The following is a 9744-nucleotide window of genomic DNA, read 5'->3' on the forward strand; positions in this document are numbered from 1 at the left end:
GTTTGGAGAAAAAATGTAAACTGGCAGTGTAGACAAGGGCAGGACATTTATGGGTAGGTGAGAACGAAGAGTAGGAGTATGACTAGACAGAAGATAGCAGGGATGAAAAGTTTTGGGGTGCAGTCCAAGTAGTGGGGGTGACTGTGTGAAGCCCTCTTGTAAAGATCAGGGTAAGGAAGAATAGACCTAACAAAATGAAAGGGTGTATTAGGCTCATAAGTGTTACTACTGTTCTTCAGAAATGCGGGTGAGTTTAAGGGAAGTAGGGGTGAGTACTTGCAACTTCCAAGAGGAAGAGGAGAGATCAGGCTGGCTGTCTGATGGGCACAGCTTTATCCTGGAACGGTGAACCCAATGGGCAGGGTCCTGCAGATGCACGGCCATTGGAGTACTATAGATGACTAAGTGGGGTCCAGTCCACCGAGGTTGTAGGGTTTGAGAGGTCAGATTCTTAACAAGAACCGATTGTCCAGCTAGGGTGTCCTCATATGGCTGGGAATCTGGAGTAGGCAAAAGAAGATTAGCATCCTGGCGAATTTCCTGTCTAGCCTGCTGGAGGACTGGAAGATAGTCCCCCAGAGGGCTGGTGTCTGGAATGAGGTTGGGGCCCAGCAAGAAGGTATGTCCATATAAAAGTTCAAATGGACCATACCCTGTAGCATCCCGAGGACAGGCTCAAATTCTGAGGAGGGCAGGTGGTAAAAATACTGTCCAGTCCTTTTTAAGTTGGAGGCTGAGTTTGGTGAGGTGTGTTTTTAAAAGACCATTATTCCTTTCTACCTTTCCAGAAGACTGAGGGCAGTAGGGGGCATGAAGTTTCCATTGAATGCCCAGGGCCTGAGAGACTGCTTGAGTGACTTGACTAATGAAGGCCGGTCTGTTGTCGGACTGTATAGAGGTGGTAAGGCTAAATTGAGAAATTATGTCTGACAGAAGGGAGGAGATGACCACGCTGGCCTTCTCAGGACCTGAGAGAAAGGCCTCTACCCATCCAGTGAAAGTGTCTACCCAGACCAAGTGTATTTTAGTTTCCTGACTCAGGGCATGTGGATAAAGTCAATTTGCCACTCCTGGGCAGGGGTGAACCCCTGAGCTTGATGTGTAGGAAAGGGAGGGGGCCTGAGAAATCCCTGAGGAGTGGTAGAATAGCAAATAGAACACTGAGAAGTGATTTCCTTGAGGATAGATTTCCATGATGGAAAGGAAATGAGAGGGTCTAAGAGGTGGGCTACTGGCTTGTAACCCACATGGAAGAGGTCATGAAAGGAAGATAGAATGAAATGAGGCTCTGAAGGTGGAAGGAGGAATTTTCCTTGATCCAAGAACTATTTGTCTTGTGTGGGAAGAGATTGATAGGTGGAAGTTTCAGTGGGGAGTAGGTGGGACTGATGAGAAGGAGAAAAACTGGCCATGAAGGACAGAAGTTGGAAGGCTAGCTGCTTCTTTAGCTACCTTATCAGCATAATTGTTGCCCTGAGCCATGGGAGATCTGATGTCCTTTGATGGCCCTTGCAGTGAATGACCCTAGCTTCCTTGGAAGTACAGCAGCTTTAAGAAGAGTTTTTATTGAGGAGGTATTAATGATGGAAGACCCTTGTGTAGTAAGGAAACCTCTTTCTGCCCATATAACAGGATGGTGGTGAAGGATATGGAAGGCATACTTGGAATCAGTATAGATATTGACACGTATTCCTTTTGCAAGAGTGAGGGCTCGAGTTAAGGCAATGAGTTCAGCTTGTTGAGAGGTAGTGGAAGGGGGCAGGGCCATAGCCTCAATGATAGATATGGAAGACACTATAGCATAGCCTGCCTTTGCTGGTGATTGGTGATTGGGCCTGGGAGAACTACCATCAATAAACCAAGTGTGGTCTGGGTGGGGAACAGGAAAGAGGGAAATATGGGGAAATGGGGAGAATGTCATATGGATTAGAGAGATACAGTCATGGGGTTCCGATGTAGTATCAGGAATAAGATGAGAGGCCGAATTGAAGTCTGGGCCAGGAACAATGGTAACTGTGGGAAATTCAACAAATAGTGAGTACAGTTGAAGGAGCCAGGGGGCAGAAAGTATATGTGTCAAGTGTGAGGAAGAAAATAGATATTGAAAGTTATGGGAACTGTAGAGAGTAAGTGGAGAATAGCTTGTGGTTTTGAGGGCCTCTAAAAGTATTAAAGTGGTGGCAGCCACCACACGCAGACATGAGGGCCAGCCTAAAACAGGAAGGTCAAATTGTTTGGACAGAAAGGCTACAGGGCGCGGTCCCAGCTCTTGTGTAAGAATTCCAGCCACACAGTCCTGTACATTGGCTGTGTGTAATGAAAAGGGTTGGGATGAGTTAGGGACAGCTAGTGTGGAAGCAGCTTCTAGGGCTAATTTTAAGGAATGGAAAGAGGAGTGGGGAAAGGATTTATGATCTATGGGGCCAGCTAGGTTTCCTTGTGAGTTTATATAATGGTTTAGTCAGGATGGCAAAACCAGGTATCCAAATGCGAAAGCACCCAAGCATGCCTAGGAAGGAAAGGAGTTGTTGTTTTGTAGAAGGTGTTGGCGTTTGGGAGATTAGCCAGACACGATCAGCAGGGAAAGCACGTGTGTTTTTATGAAGAATTATGCCAAGATAGGTAAGTGATGAAGAAGAAATTTGGGCTTTCGAGGGGGATACGCGATATCCCTTTAAGAATAGATGTTGGAGGATCCGGAGGGTGTCCTGTTGTGAAGATTTGTAGAAGGGGCTATAAAGTAGGAGGTCACCAAAATATTGAATAAGTTGAAAAGCAGATGGATGGAAAGAAAGTAAATCATGAGAAAGTGCTTTGCTGAAGTAACGGGGGCTGTCCCTGAAGCCTCGAGGCAGTACAGCCCAGGTAAGTTGCTGAGACTGACGGGTGTCAGGGTCAGTCCAAGTGAAAGCGAAGAGAGGCTGGGATTAAGGGTGTAAAGGAATAGTAAAGAAAGCATCTTTGGCTGGGCGCGGTGGTTCACGCTTGTAATCCCAGCACTTTGGGAGGCCAAAGCGGGCAGATCACAAGGTCAGGAGATCGAGACCATGGCTAAACCCCGTCTCTACTAAAAAATACAAAAAATTAGCCGGGCGTGGTGGCAGGCGCCTGTAGTCCCAGCTACTCGGAGAGACTGAGGCAGGAGAATGGCATGAACCCAGGAGGCGGAGCTTGCAGTGAGCCGAGATTGGGCCACTGCACTCCAGCCTGGGCGACAGAGCGAGACTCCGTCTCAAAAAAAAAAAAAAAAAAAAAAAGCATCTTTGAGATCCAGAACAGAATAATGGGTTGTGGAGGGAGGTATTGAGCATAGGAGAGTATATGGGTTTGGCACCATGGGGTGGATAGGCAAGACAATTTGGTTGATAAGGAAAGATCCTGGACCAGCCTGTAAGACTTGTCCAGTTTTTGGACAGGTAGAATAGGAGGGTTGTAAGGAGAGTTTGTAGGCTTTAAAAGGTCATGCTGTAACAGGAAACTGATAACAGGCTTTAGTCCCCTCAAAGCCTGTTGTGGGATGGGATACTGGCATTAAGCAGGGTAAGAGTGATTAGGTTTTACCCCAGAGGGATTATAAGTGGTGCATGATCGGTTGCCAAGGAGGGAGTAGAGGTATCCCATACTTGTGGATTAAGGTAGTGAGACACAAGGGGAGGACGCGAAGGAGGCTTTGAACTGGGGAAAAGGGCGGCAATGAGATGTGGCTATAGCCCGGGAATAGTCAGGGAAGCAGAGAATTTAGTTAAAATGTCTTGACCTAATAAGAGACCTGGGCAGGTGGGGATAACTAAAAAGGAGTGCATAAAAGAATGTTGTCCGCCTGCCTGCCTGCTTTCCTTCCTTCTTTCCTTCCTTCCTTCCTTCCTTCCTTCCTTCCTTCTTTCCTTCCTTCCGTCCTTCCTTCCTTCCTTTCTCTTTATTTCTTCTTTCTTTCTTATCTTTCTTTTTTTGTTGAGACGGTCTCCTTCTGTTGCCCAGGCTGGAGTGCAGCGGCATAATCTCGGCTCACTGCAACCTCCCTGCCTCGGGCTCCCGTGATTCTCCTGCCTCGGCCTGCCGAATACCTGGGATTGCAGGCACACGCCACCACGCCTGGCTAGTTTTTGTGTTTTTGGTGGAGACGGGGTTTCGCCGTGTTGGCCGGGCTGGTCTCCAACTCCTGACCTCGAGTGATCTGCCTGCCTCGGCCTCCTGAAGTGCTGGGATTACAGAGGGAGTCTCGCTCACTCAATGCTCAATGTTGCCGAGGCTGGAGTGCAGTGGTGTGATCTCGGCTGGCTGCAACCTCCACCTCCCAGCCTCCTGCCTTGGCCTCCCAAAGTGCTAAGATTACAGCCTCTGCCTGGCCGCCACCCCATCTAGGAAGTAAGGAGCGTCTCTGCCTGGCCGCCCATCGTCTGGGATGTGAGGGCGCCTCTGCCTGGCCACACCGTCTTGGAAGTGAGGAGCGCCTCTGCCCGGCCACCCTGTCTGGGAAGTGAGGAGTGCCTCTGCCTGGCCGCCCTGTCTTGGAAGTGAGGAGCGCCTCTGCCCGGCCGCCACCCCGTCTAGGAAGTGAGGAGCATCTCTGCCCGGCTGCCCCATCTGGGAAGTGAGGAGTGCCTCTGCCCGGCTGCCCATCGTCTGGGATGTGAGGAGCACCTCTGCCCAGCTGCCCCATCTGGGAAGTGAGGAGCGCCTCTGCCCGGCCACCCCGTCAGGGAAGTGAGGAGCGCCTCTGCCTGGCCGCCACCCTGTCTAAGAAGTGAGGAGTGTCTCTGCCCGGCCGCCCCGTCTGGGAAGTGAGGAGCACCTCTGCCTGGCCGCCCCATCTGGGAAGTGAGGAGCACCTCTGCCCGGCCACCCATTGTCTGGGAAGTGAGGAGCGCCTCTGCCCGGCCGCCCCATCTGGGATGTGAGGAGTGCCTCTGCCCTGCCACCCCATCTGGGATGTGAGGAGCGCCTCTGCCCGGCTGCCCTGTCTGCGAACTGAGGAGCGCCTCTGCCCAGCCACCCCATCTGGGAAGTGAGGAGCGCCTCTGCCCGGCCGCCCCATCTGGGAAGTGAGGAGCGCCTCTGCCCGGCCACCATGTCTGGGATGTGAGTAGCGCCTCTGCCCAGCCGCCACCCCATCTAAGAAGTGAGGAAGGCCTCTGCCCAGCTGCCCCGTCTGGGAAGTGAGGAGCGCCTCTGCCCGGCCGACTCGTCTAGGAAGTGAGGAGCATCTCTGCCCGGCTGCCCCATCTGGGAAGTGAGGAGCGTCTCTGCCGGCCGCCCATCGTCTGGGAAGTAAGGAGCACCTCTGCCCGGCCACCCCATCTGGGAAGTGAGGAGCGCCTCTGCCCAGCCGCCCCATCTGGGAAGTGAGGAGTGCCTCTGCCCAGCCGCCCATTGTCTGGGAAGTGAGGAGCGCCTCTGCCCGGCCGCCCCATCTGGGAAGTGAGGAGCGCCTCTGCCCGGCCGCCCTGTCTGGGAAGTGAGGAGCGCCTCTGCCCGGCCGCCCATTGTCTGGGAAGTGAGGAGCGCCTCTGCCCGGCCGCCCCATCTGGGACTTGAAGAGCGCCTCTGCCCGGCCACCCCGTCTGGGACGTGAGGAGCGCCTCTGCCCGGCCGCCCTGTCTGGGAAGTGAGGGGCGCCTCTGCCTGGCCACCCCATCTGAGAAGTGAGGGGCGCCTCTGCCCCCCGCCCCATCTGGGAAGTGAGGGGCATCTCTGCCCGGCCGCCCCATCTGGGAAGTGAGGAGTGTCTCTGCCCAGCCGCCTATCATCTGGGAAGTAAGGAGCGCCTCTGCCCGGCCGCCCCATCTGGGAAGTGAGGAGCGCCTCTGCCCGGCCGCCCATTGTCTGGGACATGAGGAGCGCCTCTGCCTGGCCGCCCCGTCTGGGAAGTGAGGAGCGCCTCTGCCTGGCCGCCCATTGTCTGGGAAGTGAGGAGCACCTCTGCCTGGCCACTGTGCAACCTTCCAAGTGTGAAGTGACAGCCTTCATTGTAGAATGAATGAAGACACTGGCACTGATTATATAACACCTTGGCAGCTATCTCAAGTTGTTGATGGTGGAGGTATTGGAATTATAAAAGAAAGCAAACACACAAATTTGGCTAAAGGCGATTTTGTGACTTCTTTCTATTGGCCTGGCAAACCAAGGTTATTCTGGATGGAAATAGCCTTGAAAAGGTGATATATATATAAACATATCTGATTTTTTTCCCCCGTATAATTCTTACTATGTGCATTTGATATTCAGTTGTGTTTGTAATCACGGAAAAATAAAAGCATATATATATATATATATATATATATATAATGTTGTCCAAGTTGGCACCAGATTTGGGGAGTTTTAAGAGGTTTAGAAGCCTGACCATCAATACCCACAGCAGTTATGGAGGCAAGGGAAACAGGCCCTTGAAAAGAAGGTAATGTGGAGTGGGTAGCCTCCGTATTGATTAAGAAGGGGAAGGACTTGCCCTCCACTGTAAGAGTTACCCAAAGCATCTGTGATGGTCCAGGAGGCTTCTGAGGCGCTCAGGCAGTGTCAGTCTTCAGCTGCTAAGCCGAGAAGATCTGGGAAGGAGTCAGTCAGAGAGCCTTGGGCCAGAGTTCCAGGGTCTTTGGTAGTGGCTACTGGGCGAGTTGGACAGTCTGATTTCCAGTGGGGTCCCACAGATGGGACATGGCTTAGGAGGAATCCCGGGCTGTGGGCATTCCTTGGCCCAGTGGCCAGATTTCCAGCACTTAAAGCAAGAACCTGAGGGAGGAGGTCCTGGAGGAACACCTGGCCTCTGTGGTTTAGGTGTTTTGAAGTCCTTATGTGCTGGAGATGTGGCTAGGGTTTATGTCACAGCAAAGGCAATTAATTGCAACTCAGAAATACATTGCTGCTTGGCTGCCTCTTCTCTATTATTGTACACCTTGAAGGTGAGGTTAATTAAGTCCTGTTGTGGGGTTTGAGGGTTGGAATCTAATTTTTGGAGGTTTTTCTAATCTCAGGAGCAGATTGGGTAATAAAATGCATATTGAGAATAAGATGGCCTTCTGGTCTCTCTGGGTCTAAGGGTTGTTGCCAAACAGGCCATGAACTGGGCTGGGTTTTTATATTTGATGAAAAAGAGCCTAAATGCTAACTGACTTGGGAGAGGTCGGATGAAGAAAAAGGAGCATTAACCTCGACTATGCCTTAAGCTCCAGCCACTTCTCTAAGAGGAAATTGTTGGGCAGGTGGGGGACAGCTAGTCATGGAATGAAATTGTAAGCTGGACTGGGTGTGAGGATGGGAGGTGATAGAAAGATTACAGGGTAGGGAGCAGAGGCTGAGGAAGAATTAGGACCTGGCTCGGCTTGGTGAGGAGCAGCCTGGGGAGGGGGGGAGAGGTCAGATGGGTCTGTAGAAAAGGAGGATTCAAAGGACTCAGACAGGAAAGAACAAGAAAGATTTGGGATGAGTCGCATTGGGAGCAGAGACTAGGGAGGGATGATGTGTAAAGAATGCCTGGATGTCAGGCACCTCAGACCATTTGCCCATTTTATGACAAAAATTATCTAGATCTTGTAGGATGCAGAAATCAAAAGTGCCGTTTTCTGGCCATTTAGAACTATTGTCAACTTTGTATTGGGGCCAAGTGGTGTTGCAGAAGAAAATAAAGTGTTTAGGTTTTAGGTCAGATGTGAGTTGAATAGGTTTTAAGTTCTTGAGAACACAGGCTAAGGGAGAAGAACAGGGAATGGAAGGCAGAAGGTTGCCCATAGTGAAGGAGGTAAGTTTAAATAGAAAGGTAGAGACAGGCCGGGCGCGGTGGCTCACGCCTGTAATCCCAGCACTTTGGGAGGCCGAGGCAGGTGGATCATGACGTCAGGAGATTGAGACCATCCTGGCTAACACGGTGAAACCCCGTCTCTACTAAAAAATACAAAAAGTTAGCTGGGCGTCTTGGCGGGCACCTGTAGTCCTAGCTACTCAGGAGGCTGAGGCAGGAGAATGGTGTGAACCTGGGAGGCGGAGCTTGCAGTGAGCTGAGATCACGCCACTGCACTCCAGCCTGGGCAACAGAGCGAGACTCCGTCTCAAAAAAAAAAAAAAAAAAAAAGACAGAGAAAGGTAGAGACATGGAGAAGTTGGTGGAGTGGGGTGGGGGTGAGCAGCCCTGGGCTGTAATGTGAGTGAACAGCCAAAGCAGGCGTCCTTGCAATTGACTTGCCACTGAGGGAATGTGGGTGAATGACCAAGGCAGGTGTCCCTGCAGTGATCAGACACCAATGAAATGTAGGTGAATAATCAGGCAGGCATCCCCACAGTGATTAGCCATCAAGGAAAGACTGTCTTCCTGAGTCCGTGACTGGAGCCGGAGTTTTGGGTCCACAGGTAAAATGTGTCTCCTTTGTCTCTACTAGAGAGGAAAAAGAACTGGAATTGGAAGGACAGAGACATTGAAGGGTAGTGAGAGTGGCTGGAGAAGAGAGTGAAGAGACTGCTTATCCGATTTGAAATTGGTGAGATGTTCCTTGGGCTGGTCTGAGGACCCGAGGCAGTATGTGGAGCCCCTCACAGAGTGAGGGTGAGGACACGGGGCCGGTCTCTGAAGGGAGTCCCCCTGTCCCAAGTTTTGGAACCAAATGTTACACGCATCCGTGTGAAGAGCCCACCAACAAGCTTCGTGTGAGCAACAAGGCTGTTTATTCACTTGGGTGCAAGTGGGCTGAGTCCGAGAAAGGAGTCAGCAAAGGGAGATAGGGGTGGGGCAGTTTTATAGGATTTGCGTAGGTAGTGGAAAGTTACAGTTAAAGGTGGTTATCTTTTGCTGGCAGGGGCGGCGGTCACAAGGTGCTCGGTGGGGAACTCCTGAGACTCGTCCAGGAGAAGATGTCACAAGGTCAACAGATCAGTTGGGGTGGGGCAGGAACAAATCACAATGGTGGAACATCATCAGTTAAGGCAGGAACTGGTTGTTTCACTTCCTTTGTGGTTCTTCAGTTGCTCCAGGCCATCTGGATGTACATGTGCAGGTGACAGTGTTTATGATGGCTTAACATGGGCTCAGAGGCCTGACAAGTAGTTCAAGACCAGCCTAGCCAGCATGGCGAAACCCTGTCTCTACTAAAAATACAAAAATTAGCAGGGTGTGGTGGCATGCGCCTGTAATTCCAGCTACTTGGGAGGCTGAGGCAAGAGAATCGCTTGAACCTGGGAGGCAGAGGTTGCAGTGAGCTGAGATGGCTCCACTGAACTCCAGCCTTGGTGACAGAGTGAGACTTTGTCTCAAAAAAAAAAAAAAAAAAAAAAGAAAGAAAAGACGTTTTAAAGCAAGGCAGAAAACCTAGAAATTATTTTTAAAAACAATTCTTTTAGCTGCATAGAAAATGTTTTTAACATCAAATGTTGAAATAGTAACACAGCAAAATATGTAGTTACCTATTTTCTATATGCATAACACATTGGCTCCTTCCCCCATGGCCGCCGCGCTCTGGCCTCGCCCACAGGCCTGGCTACAACTTCAACCTTTTCCTCTTGGCCTGGCCCCACCTTCCTCCCCGCCCCCTGCCCGTAGCTCCGCCCACAGGCTTGACTCAAACCTCAACCTTGCCTTCTGGGCCCATTTCTGCCTGCAGCCCCCGCGCTGAGCCCACCCCAAAGTCCTCCGCAGCCAAGCAGGAGGAAACTAGAATTTTTCTGCCTCCAGGAGGTCTTACAGGGCAGAAACCCTAGTCCTGAAACCCCGCCTGGCCCAAGGCGGAGAGCGGAAGTGACGTCAGCGGCGCGCCGTTCATTTTG

At 51.3% G+C, this 9744-nt stretch overlaps 1 long non-coding RNA gene across 1 annotated transcript; it reads right to left on the bottom strand.

Moving 5' to 3' along the window:
• Positions 1-8634: 8634 nt before the first annotated feature.
• Positions 8635-9715, bottom strand: LOC105740342. Its single transcript, XR_001116380.2, has 2 exons — positions 9385-9715; positions 8635-9230 (listed from the first exon to the last, which is right to left on the bottom strand). It is a non-coding gene; the product is annotated as an uncharacterized LOC105740342 (long non-coding RNA).
• Positions 9716-9744: the final 29 nt, after the last annotated feature.

The sequence above is a fragment of the Nomascus leucogenys genome, chromosome 10 (assembly GCF_006542625.1).
Source record: "Nomascus leucogenys isolate Asia chromosome 10, Asia_NLE_v1, whole genome shotgun sequence".
In the NCBI taxonomy this organism is placed as follows: Eukaryota; Metazoa; Chordata; class Mammalia; order Primates; family Hylobatidae; genus Nomascus; species Nomascus leucogenys.